Below are 11,746 nucleotides of genomic sequence, written 5' to 3' on the forward strand. Positions count from 1 at the left end.
TCTAGAGTTCAAGCACTCTCAAAAACTCCCATTAAAATCACTGAAGCTGTTTACACTGTGAAATGAATATCTTACTTATTTATACACACATCTGCACTTTGTTGTTTCTAACGAGACAATTCGCCAGAAAGAGGTGTTCAGTCAGCGAGCGAGTGAAGAAAACACAGGCATTTTAGCGATGACTCATCTAAACGCCTCTGATTGGCCATTGCACTCATAAGCTCAACAACATCGTGTGTGATTGGTTATAATGCGCAGTGCTGTAAAAACGCGTCTGTCTCTGGCTCAGCGCCAGACAGCGATTTGAATTTTAGCAGCTGATGATATGACGTGCTGAACGATTTAATCATGCTGGTGTGATTGTATCAAATATAGACAATTTCAAATATAGTCTTTTAGAAGCTGCATTCAAAATCCACTTGGCTCAAAATTCTGAGGGGGCACGTGCAACTTGTCACTTTGAATGGGCACGACGCCTCTGTATACAGGTGCATCTCAATAAATTAGAATGTCGTGGAAAAGTTCATTTATTTCAGTAATTCAACTCAAATTGTGAAACTCGTGTATTAAATAAATTCAATGCACACAGACTGAAGTAGTTTAAGTCTTTGGTTCTTTTAATTGTGATGATTTTGGCTCACATTTAACAAAAACCCACCAATTCACTATCTCAACAAATGAGAATATGGTGACATGCCAATCAGCTAATCAACTCAAAACAGTAGTTTCGCTTTCACAATGAAACACACAGAACACAAACACAACCACGTGACAAACAAACGACAAACAAAATTTCACGACATGGCAGCAACAATACTACAGCGAGAATAAAAGTTACGCCTTCTTTCTTTGCGTGAACATTTGGATGGCGTTATGCAAATCTTCCCACATAGTGACGTAGATATGTGGGGGCGTGTTAGAATGAGCCATTTTAGGTAGGCGTGGCTGACTCTTAACTTTTATAAAGATATATTTAAGGTACTAGCATGCATCTTTTAGGGGTAAATAAGGTACAAATGTATACCTTTTCGAAAAGGTACTGCCCCAGTGACTTTTGTACCTTTTTTTTTTTGAGAGTGTACATTATGGGGACCAAATATCCAAAAAAAGAAAAGTAAAATCTGAAAAAATTTGTTAATTGCGGAAAACAGTTTATAAATCATTTTGATTGATTGATTGATTAATTGATTGAAATGTAAAAATGCAGAAAATTTTATGTAGCCTAAGTGTTAAGGGTTATGGGATAGAATGTAAAGTTAGGTCCTCATAAAACACAGAACCCTGTGTGTGTGTGTGTGTGTGTGTGTGTGTGTGTGCTATATGGTAAATTATGCGAATAAATATTGTATTATATATTCAAATATAATACTGTAATACAAATTTACCATTTAAAAAACTGACTAATACACAGCAGATGCTGACTAGGCCTCCTCACCAGGACTACATTCCCCTGAATTCCGGTCTGCATGACGCATTTCCTCTAGTCCCACCTTTAGTGATCGGCTGGGCTCGGTAAATTCCGTAAATCAAGAAGGGATTGGATTTACTCCAAAGAGGCAGGACAAGACCGTAGTGTACTGTGCATCGAGCGGCTGCGAGCTCGCAATGAAACTGCGGTAAACAAACTCACCGGTAAGATCCAGTGTGCGTGTGCTCAGATTTCAGTGTTCGGCGAATTGTGCACAGAAATATTCGCGATCGCTGTGTGTTTTAATGTGTTATGTATTAATACGGCAAAACCGATCTCATATGCAGTGTTTGAATGGATTGAGATTTAGAGGTGCGTGGAAATAAGCAGTGTGTGCTGGACAGAGACGTGCATATAGTCCTTATATCGCATCTGACATGATACACATGCTTCACCAGTTGCAGGAGAATTAATTCACGCGCACATGAATCGATGGAAACACTGTGGGTATCTGCATTGTAATTGGTAAGTTTAACTACTTAAACGTTTGTCTCTGAAATGCAGAAAGACGGATGATGACTGATATTTGCATTAAGGCAAATGTTCGTGTTTGGTGGTTTGTGTTCGCTCTCGTTTTTCACGAGACATAGGGGGCTATGGATGAAATAAAAATGGTTACGTAAATTTTTTTTTTTTATATATATATATATATATATAAAACATTTTTTTTTGGAGATTTCAAACTTGGAAAGGCTTGCATAGGCTAAACCGCCATAGGCTATTCAGCGCATTCTGTGTTTGATAAAACTTTGCCATTAATCAATTCATTTCAAAATTAAAAATAGAGGACGCTTTATAAATAGTAGTGCATTTAATATTTTACAAACATGTTTTTTAAGAGCAGAAGTGATCTTCTTTAGAAGAATTCATTTGCAGTGTGTTTAAATTGCAACAATAACCATAGGCTCGAGGACTGAATCTTAACGTAGCCTATTACTTCCAGGCATTTCTCTCTCAATCCGCATTACCACAACCTTTCCATTCTCGCACAGTCCATACTCTGAAATTGTTTAAACCTTTAAATCACTCTTAAAACAACTACCCACATTCAGACAGCCGCAACAGTGGGATAAAATGCTTTTGTGATGGTCCAGACAGATGGAGCCCATGCTAACGCCACACCCCTCTGTGTCATCGCATTTAAACATCTCCTCAGAGCTTTGGAAATTGATACTTGTGGATTCTTCATTGTTCTTCGTATGTTTTGTTTGTCTTTGATTACACTACTCACCTTTTTTTACTTAATTTACTTGCTATTCATTCATTTTCTAAATTGTATATATTTCAAGTTGATCAAACATAAGCCTGTGTTTGCTGATTTTGAAAAAGTCAAGCATGGAGTTACCTTAGGTTTGGAGTAAAGGTTTTGATTACACAAATAGGTTCGTTTTGTATGTTGGCTTTAAACAATAATTGTTCAATGCAGCAATTTCATACCATGTATAGTAACTACAGTTTCTTACCAAACAAAACTTGTATATGTTATAATGACAGTAAGGTTGTGTATTACTTATTTCATTAGATGCTTTTTACTGCTTAAAATTAGCTGAAAATCCTATAAATTTTTTGTTGTTGGAAGGGTTCTATTGTGACAGCTTACCCCATATAGTGTTACCACATCTCAACATTTAGTTTTTTATGCTTTTTTATTCTTTTGCCAATTTAAAAACTGAAAAATGACCTTACGACAAGGAGCTTTCATTCATTTCCATTAACAGTGCATAAAAAGGTGCTTTTTATGAGTGCTTCTTTGTGTAGATTAATCATCTGTTTTGTAACTTTTTCTGAAAATATGCTACTTTTCATTGAAATGCATTAGCTTCATCTTGATTGTCGGTGTCAAGAAACTTGTTTCTTATTTAAATGCTTTTGCATTTCTTGTTTTAGTGAGATTCATGTAGAAAGTTTCTCTTACATCAAGGCTCATGTATGCAGCACATTCTAAAGGTTTTTAAGCACTTTTATGAGTCAGTATAACTCATCCTCCTCGCTAAGCGCTTGTAATCTCTCATTGAGAATGGACTGTGTGTTTTATTTTTGTACTTTTACCTTTTATAAGCACTGTAGACCTACTTTGCTTTTAAAGTCTTAAGTTCGTCTCACAGCATTCAGTGACCTGAAGGAGACAGACAGGTCTGCTTACTGTTTATGGGTTGATGGATTGCTAATGCTGATGAATCCAGTAGCTTAGGAAAAGGCATCAAGTAGAGTACTATCTGCTGTCCTTTTGACAAACTGCAGCTGCTTTTTATCACCGCTGTCACTTTTATTGGTAGCTTGCCCATGGGTCATACCTTATTGGCAAGGTTCCTGATTCTCAGCATGTTTACACTGTATAGGTGAACAAGCTCATTGACTTGCTGCTAGCAACTCATCACTTGGCACTGTCTTCACTCCAACAATGTCCCACATATTCTTTGTTAAAATACCATTTAATTTTGCAAGGCCAGAACCAGGCGAGTGTAAATGTGAATTTTCTCCACAGCACCAAACATGACTGTAAATAAAGAAATGGGTTCCCTTAATGCTATGGATCAGTTGGTTTCTATAGGGAGAATTAGACATACAGGTGCATCTCAATAAATTAGAATGTCGTGGAAAAGTTCATTTATTTCACTAATTCAACTCAAATTGTGAAACTTATGAAGTATACTAACTACTCATGTTGGTCTTATGAAGTATTCTAATTTGTTGAGATAGTGAATTGGTGGGTTTTTGTTAAATGTGAGCCAAAATCATCACAATTAAAAGAACCAAAGACTTAAACTCCTTCAGTCTGTGTGCATTGAATTTATTTAATACACGAGTTTCACAATTTGAGTTGAATTACTGAAATAAATGAACTTTTCCACGACATTCTAATTTATTGAGATGCACCTGTATGTTATATGAGACCAGTGAGTAAAGCGTGCTCTTTTATAATGGAACCTCAAACAGTCTATTTATTCATTCCCTTTTCTTTAAATTATGAATGGTCCCTTATCATGAAAAGTCCTTTTTGTTTATTTTGCCAGACACTTGGTATTCAGAAAAGCCTGCTGCTCCTCTAAACAATATTTCATGAGAAATGAGGTCTGGCTGCTAATCGTACACTTCATTATATATATTGATGTTGACCGAGCTGTATGTCAGCCAACAAAGCTTATGAATGTGCATGTTTGCTTTGATTTGAGAAGAATGTTTTTCATGGCTAATTGCCACTAATTGTAAACACTTACACTGTTCAGAAGTAATATTGTGAAACATTATTACAATTTAAAATAACTGTTTTCTTTTGTACTATATTTTATAATATATTTTTTCCCCCTTGACAACAAAGCAGACTTTTCAGCAGCCATTACTCCAGTCTTCAGTGTCACAATCCTTTAGAAATCATTCACATGATGCTCAAGAAATATTTCTTATTATTACAAATGTTGAAACCAGTTGTGCTGCTTAATGTTTTTGTGGGAACTGTTTTTTTAGGATTCTCACTATACATTTTTTTTTAGGATCCTTTGGTGAATAGTTCAGAAGAATAGAATTTACTTGAAACAGAAAATTCTGTAACATTATAAATGTCTTTACTTATAATATATTTTTCCCCTTTGACAACAAAGCAGACTTTTCAGCAGCCATTACTCCAGTCTTCAGTGTCACAATCCTTTAGAAATCATTCACATGATGCTCAAGAAATATTTCTTATTATTACAAATGTTGAAACCAGTTGTGCTGCTTAATGTTTTTGTGGGAACTGTTTTTTAGGATTCTCACTATACATTTTTTTTTAGGATCCTTTGGTGAATAGTTCAGAAGAATAGAATTTACTTGAAACAGAAAATTCTGTAACATTATAAATGTCTTTACTGTCACATTTGATCATAGTAATGCATCCATTTTTAATAATAGTATTTTAAAAAATCTTACTGGCCCTAATCTTTGGAACTGTGGTGGATGTATCAGGCATGTTTCAAGTGCATATACTGTATGCCTTAGTAAATTTAGACCACCAGCAGTCTTGGTATTTTGAAGGGCTTTTTTGTTTGTTTATTGCTGAACATGAATGGTAGCAAGTTTACAGATGCATTCAAATGAGTCTTCGCACACCTGCATGTTCTGCCCAATTCTAGTTCCATCTTGGACAAGTGCAAAAGTTTCCATTCTACATTTCAGAGAACTACTGAAAACGTTTCTGAGTCAATGTAAAGATTTGAAATGTGAAATTCTTAGCATATTGTGTGCCACATTGTTACACAAATGTATGATTTTTCAATTAGATCTTTTACAAGCCCTCATGTCATATCAAACCTGTTTGATTTTCTGTCTTACATTTGTACACAGAATAAGAAAGCTTATCAGAATGTTCACTGTAAATGAACAGTGATAACAATAACAAAAAAAAACACGTTAGTATTTATTTGTCTGTATGACAAGTCATCTGAACAGAGTGCAGCTAATCTACTGAAAATTCTGCTAAAATTTGAACATTGTTTCTGAGTCAATGTAAAGATTTGAAATGTGAAATTCTTAGCATATTGTGTGCCACATTGTTACACAAATGTAGGATTTTTCAATTAGATCTTTTACAAGCCCTCATGTCATATCAAACCTGTTTGATTTTCTGTCTTACATTTGTACACAGAATAAGAAAGCTTATCAGAATGTTCACTGTAAATGAACAGTGATAACAATAACAAAAAAAAACACGTTAGTATTTATTTGTCTGGATGACAAGTCATCTGAACAGAGTGCAGCTAATCTACTGAAAATTCTGCTAAAATTTGAACATTCTTCTACTAAACTCAGTGTTGCCCGGAAGCAATAGTCATACAGGTTTGGAACAACATTAGCGTGAGTAAATGATGACATAATTTTAATTTTGAGTGAACTGTTACTTGAAAACATAAGGTTGAGGTGGAAGTTTGATTGCAACTCCTCTTCAAATGCGGTGGTTATAATTAGCAGGGGTGTCGTTGGGTATGCGGGTGTCACATCCTTTAGCTCCAGTGAGTTCTGAGCACGACTGCCAACAGCAACTGATAAAACACTACACCTGTCATCATTCTCTTTTTGAACTCTGCTTTCCTTGTTTTGCCACTCACTCTTATCTGCACCTTCATCTTGAGTGAAAATGCCTAATTGTTTAATTTGGCTTCATAAGTTTTAGTAAAGCTTTAGGTTTGGTTGAGCTATGACCTCTACATTTAGAACCTTGATTACCTCTGTGATAAGAACCAATTATTACTATAGACATTTTTGCCTTTAACTCAAATGTGTGTCTGTATCAGCAGTAGTTCACCCAAAAATGAAAATTCTGTCATTTACTCACCCTAATATCATTCCAGACCTTTATAACCGTGTTTCCTCTGTGGAGCATGAAACAAGATATCGTGAAGAACACAACTTTGGAGCCCACTCACTTCTATTGTATAGAGAGAGAAAAAAATACTTTTAATAAAAATGAATATACTGAAATAAAAAATACTGTTCCACAGAAGAAAAAAAGTCTTGTCATGAAGTTGAGTAAATTATGACAATTTTCATTTTTGGGTGGACTATCCCTTTAATTATTGACAGGTTGCTTAACTAATGTATCTCTAATTTCTCACATTTCATCCTTTAATCAATCTTACAAGAACCAGTTGACAAACTTGTGGGGGTTTGCTGCTAACTATTTGTATTTTATCAGTTTCTCATATTAGCAATCATAAATTCTTTAAGTTCTTCACTTTGGTTAATACACACATTTTGACTTTGGTTAATAGTAATGCACACTATCATTCAGACATTTGGTGTCAGTCCGTTTTTTTGTTTTTAAATAAAGGAATGCTTTTATTTAGCAAGAATAAAAAAAGTACTTTTATTCAGCATCCATGCAAATTATCAAAACTGACAGTAATTTTTTTAAAACAAAGGAATGCTTTTATTTAGCATGAATAAAAAGTATTTTATTCAGCATACATGCAAATTATCAAAACTGACATTAAAGACTAAAAAATGTCTAATGTTGCAATAGGAAAAAAAATCTATTTCAAATGCGGGTGTCACATCCTTTAGCTCCAGTGAGTTCTGAGCACGACTGCCAACAGCAACTGATAAAACACTACACCTGTCATCATTCTCTTTTTGAACTCTGCTTTCCTTGTTTTGCCACTCACTCTTATCTGCACCTTCATCTTGAGTGAAAATGCCTAATTGTTTAATTTGGCTTCATAAGTTTTAGTAAAGCTTTAGGTTTGGTTGAGCTATGACCTCTACATTTAGAACCTTGATTACCTCTGTGATAAGAACCAATTATTACTATAGACATTTTTGCCTTTAACTCAAATTTGTGTCTGTATCAGCAGTAGTTCACCCAAAAATTAAAATTCTGTAATTTACTCACCCTAATATCATTCCAGACCTTTATAACCGTGTTTCCTCTGTGGAGCATGAAACAAGATATTGTGAAGAACACAACTTTGGAGCCCACTCACTTCTATTGTATAGAGAGAGAAAAATATACTTTTAATAAAAATGAATATACTGAAATAAAAAATACTGTTCCACAGAAGAAAAAAAGTCTTGTCATGAAGTTGAGTAAATTATGACAATTTTCATTTTTGGGTGGACTATCCCTTTAATTATTGACAGGTTGCTTAACTAATGTATCTCTAATTTCTCACATTTCATCCTTTAATCAATCTTACAAGAACCAGTTGACAAACTTGTGGGGGTTTGCTGCTAACTATTTGTATTTTATCAGTTTCTCATATTAGCAATCATAAATTCTTTAAGTTCTTCACTTTGGTTAATACACACATTTTGACTTTGGTTAATAGTAATGCACACTATCATTCAGACATTTGGTGTCAGTCCGTTTTTTTGTTTTTAAATAAAGGAATGCTTTTATTTAGCAAGAATAAAAAAAGTACTTTTATTCAGCATCCATGCAAATTATCAAAACTGACAGTAATTTTTTTAAAACAAAGGAATGCTTTTATTTAGCATGAATAAAAAGTATTTTATTCAGCATACATGCAAATTATCAAAACTGACATTAAAGACTAAAAAATGTCTAATGTTGCAATAGGAAAAAAAAATCTATTTCAAATAAATGTTGTTTATTTGACCTTTCTAATCAACAGCAAATCATGAAGAAAAAACTCACATATTCCAAAAACATTTAAGCAGCCCAACTGTATTCAACATAATAAGAAATGTTTCTTGAACATGAAGACTGGAGTAATGGCTGTTGAAAATGCAGCTTTGCCAGCACTGTAATACATTTCATTTTAAAATATATTAAATAGAAAAACTATTAAAAATAGTTTTTAATATCATACACAATATTACTTTATTTTAGTTTTTTTACTGTATTTTTGATCAAATAAATGCAGCCTTGGTGAGCAGAAAGTTTCTTTGAAAAATATTTTAAAAAATCTTAGACGCCAAACTTTTAAACAGTACTTTAGCTGGTAAATCACAGGCATCTTTCAGTTACATGCAAATGTCTTTACTCATCAAAATGACACCTCGATACAAAATGTTTAGCTGTGAAGTGGTGAAGCAGGGCGTTTGGCTCCATACTGTCAAACACAAAACACCTATTGGAGCCTTGCAGTTTGAGTTTGACTCTGGAGGCCTGAGGCTGTTCTACCCCCACATTCTCTGTGCTGAAAAAGGATCCAGGTCAGTCTGTTATATCGGGAGCTTCTGCTATTGCTGCCTCCCCTTCGGCAGAATGGCTATCTGGCTCGTTGTGATCTCTTGTGCTCATTGTGAGTTGGTTGCCAGAAAGGGCAGGTACAATTCCTATCCAAACTGCTATGAGGGTTCATGCAGGCTTCTTTCATATGAGCACATTCCACTGGAGCCATAGATGAGTGATCAAAGAAAGGTGCTGAAAGAGAAATACAGTGGTCAGATGGATTGTTGGACAATGTATTAGGTAGAGGACGTGTATCAGGTGCTCATATGAACAAATAGTTCTGAAGATAAAACCTTGTATTTGTCCTGTCACTTTTGAATAGAGTGCTTTCTCTGTCAGGGTATTTTTGGGAATACAGAATATTTTTTGCCTTCTGACATGAGGCTCAATATGGTTACATGAAATCAGAGAGTGGAGAGGGGCTTTTCTGAGCCAGTCTGCAGCTGGCTGGGTGGCGTATGCTGCATAGATCTGACGTTCCCAGATTCCCTGTATTGTAACTGGAACAGACTTGACTGTGGTACTGCCATTTCTCCACCTTTACAATGTAAATGGGTTAGACTAAAAGCTGCTCAAACAGTTGTAGCGTACGTTCAAGCAGATAAATGTCAGGTTTCAACATCATTTATTTACAATTTATTTTAAGAGCTATTTTATAAGACCGTAGTCAGACAGTACAAAACATAATAATAAAAAATAAATATATCATAGGGCATTAATATATTTAAAATGTTAATAAATTATATATATTTAACATTTTAAATATATTAATGCCCTATGATAACATATATAATTTATTAACATTTTAAATATATTAATGCCCTATGATATATTTATTTTTTATTATTATGTTTTTAAATTGTAATTGAGAAATTTTAGAATAATTGTTTCTGTTGTATGATTTGTATTATGCTTTTGTCATAAATACCACGGTGTATAGGGAAAGTTCACTGAAAAAACTTTACTTTACAACCTGTGACTTAAGATAATTAAAAAAAAAAAATCTTTAGTTATCATATTAAATTTTTTATTTTTTTTATTTTTTTACAATGAAAGTCAAAGGGGTCCAATATTGTTTGGACCTCATTAACTTTCAAAGTATCTTCTTTTGTATTCCACAGACAAAATAGATGTAATAATTATCGGCTTATCATATCAGCCAGAGTTTAAATGTCAATGCATCCCTAGTTGGAACTGAACTTTTAAACGGTTGTTGAAAAATCATATGTGAAGGAAGGGCTGCATCCTTATATTTACTAAAGAGTAGGGATGCACCGATATGAAAATTTTGGCCGATACCGATAACCGATTATTCTTTATTTTTGAAAGCCGATAACCGATATGTTGGCCGATAAATCTATATCCAAATTGTTATATACTTTTTGAGAGCCTGTTTATTCAGCTTTGAGATGGTCTATAAATCTCAATTTAAAAAAATTGACCCTTATTATGACTGGTTTTGTGGTCCAGGGTAGAGGCCTGCAAGCCCGCTGAGTCCATTCGGGCCAGGCTCGGGCCAATTTTTATTTATTTATTTTTTTTACAGATCGGGCTCGGTCAGAGTCGGGCTCATTTAGCTTCTCTCCTTTTATTGTGCCCATACACGCAGAGCACACACAGGCTACTGTATGAAATAATGTTAAATTAAATTATAAATCTTATACATCGCCTATGCAATACGCAACACATATACGCACGCATTAGCATACAGGTGACAGTTGACCATGCAGAGAATTTGGAGCGTGGCGAGTTACTAAAAGTTCCCAATGCTTCGGGAAAAGCTGCGTTTTGTAAGAGTTTTGATTTGATTACCACAGCAAACAGTGAGTCAATTGGTCATGTGCAGTGCAGAATCTGCAAACAAATCCTTGCACATGACAGCAAAAAATGCACGCAATAGGCTAAAGCGGGCCGCAAAGCCCCAGCAAAAGTAATTACCATGAGTGTGTTCGGGGGAAATGGAAAGGAGATATTTTAATTATTTATTAATAAATTAGTGTTTTCTGAGTCCGTGTCGCAAAGATGAAGAGGACGATCCTGACTCTCCATCTCCTCATTGGACGCGACTTTAGAGAGAAATGCATCTTTATGGATTTTATAAAATCCGTAAAAATTAAAAAAAAAAATTTAATTTTTTTTATTTAGTTTTAAAGCAATAATTTAAAGCTTTCTATAGATATATTTAGCAATTTTGTGAGGCAAGTATTCGCTGAGTTTCGGTTAGGGATGCACGATATATCGGCCACCATATCGGTATCGGCTGAAGTTAAAAGAGCACTTCAAACGCGTTCTATATGAGATAAATCAGATATAAATCAAATAAACACAATATTACAACGTACAATTGCACAAAAGGCTGCAAACGAACAGCGCGCATCTGAAGTGTCTCTGAAGGAAATAATGCATTATTTATCTGCTTTAAGATATCGGCCAAATTTTCTTATCGGGCCGATACCGATAACAGAAAAAATTTGCATTTATCGTCCGATACCGATATGGTGGCCGATATAGCGTGCATCCCTACTTTACAGTTCCTAGTGATGTATTACTCTTACCTTTATGAGCAAAAATTACGGCATATTTTAAGTTGTTTCCAATGCAAGTGATCG

The 11,746-nt window shown here is 34.5% G+C and overlaps 1 protein-coding gene across 1 annotated transcript in view; it reads left to right on the top strand.

The window, feature by feature from the left end:
• Window positions 1-1,648: 1,648 nt before the first annotated feature.
• LOC107586020 (talin-2-like) overlaps window positions 1,649-11,746 on the top strand; it is a 42,493-nt gene continuing 32,395 nt past the window's right edge. The window contains exon 1 of the mRNA XM_016273233.1: window positions 1,649-1,933. The gene's annotated coding sequence lies outside the window, so the exon portion shown is untranslated. The remainder of the gene's footprint in view (window positions 1,934-11,746) is intronic.

The sequence above is a fragment of the Sinocyclocheilus grahami genome, unplaced genomic scaffold, assembly GCF_001515645.1.
Source record: "Sinocyclocheilus grahami isolate Dianchi unplaced genomic scaffold, SAMN03320097.WGS_v1.1 scaffold76.1, whole genome shotgun sequence".
Lineage (NCBI taxonomy): Eukaryota > Metazoa > Chordata > Actinopteri > Cypriniformes > Cyprinidae > Sinocyclocheilus > Sinocyclocheilus grahami.